Consider the following 932-nt stretch of genomic DNA (forward strand, 5'->3'; position numbering starts at 1 on the left):
GCGAATAGCGCATAGTGCATAGCGCATAGCGCATATCGCATATCGCGAATCGCTTCTCGAAAACTCGAAAATCGAAAATCGAATATCGCGTTATGCACATAGCGCATAGTGCATAGCGCATAGCGCATAGTGCATAGCGCATAGCGCATATCGCGTATCGCGTATCGCTTATCGAAAACTCGAAACTCGAAACTCGAAAATCGCATATCGCGTTATGCAAATATCGCATAGCGCATAGTGCTTGGCGCATAGCGCATAACGCATAACGCATAACGCATAACGCATAACGCATAACGCATAACGCATAACGCATAACGCATAACGCATATCGCTTATCGAAAACTCGAAAGTCGAAACTCGAAACTCGAAAATCGAAAATCGAATATCGCGTGATGCACATAGCGCATAGCGCATAGTGCATAGCGCATAGCGCATATCGCGAATCGCTTCTCGAAAACTCGAAACTCGAAAATCGAAAATCGCATATCGCGTTATGCACATAGCGCATAGCGCATAGTGCATAGCGCATAGCGCATATCGCGTAACGCTTATCGAAAACTCGAAACTCGAGAATCGAAAATCGCATATCGCGTTACACACATAGCGCATACCGCATAGCGCATAGCGCACAGCGCATAGCGCATAGCGCATATCGCGTTACGCACATAGCGCATACCGCATAGCACATAGCGCACAGCGCATAACGCGTATCGCTAATCGAAAACTCGAAAATCGAAAATCGCATATCGCATTATGCACATAGCGAATAGCGCATAGTGCATAGAGCATAGCGCATATCGCATATCGCGAATCGCTTCTCGAAAACTCGAAACTCGAAACTCGAAAATCGAAAATCGAATATCGCGTTATGCACATAGCGCATAGCGCATAGTGCATAGTGCATAGCGCATAGCGCATAACGCATAACGCAT

Source organism: Papilio polytes, unplaced genomic scaffold (genome assembly GCF_000836215.1).
Source record: "Papilio polytes unplaced genomic scaffold, Ppol_1.0 DF824046.1, whole genome shotgun sequence".
Taxonomy (NCBI): Eukaryota; Metazoa; Arthropoda; class Insecta; order Lepidoptera; family Papilionidae; genus Papilio; species Papilio polytes.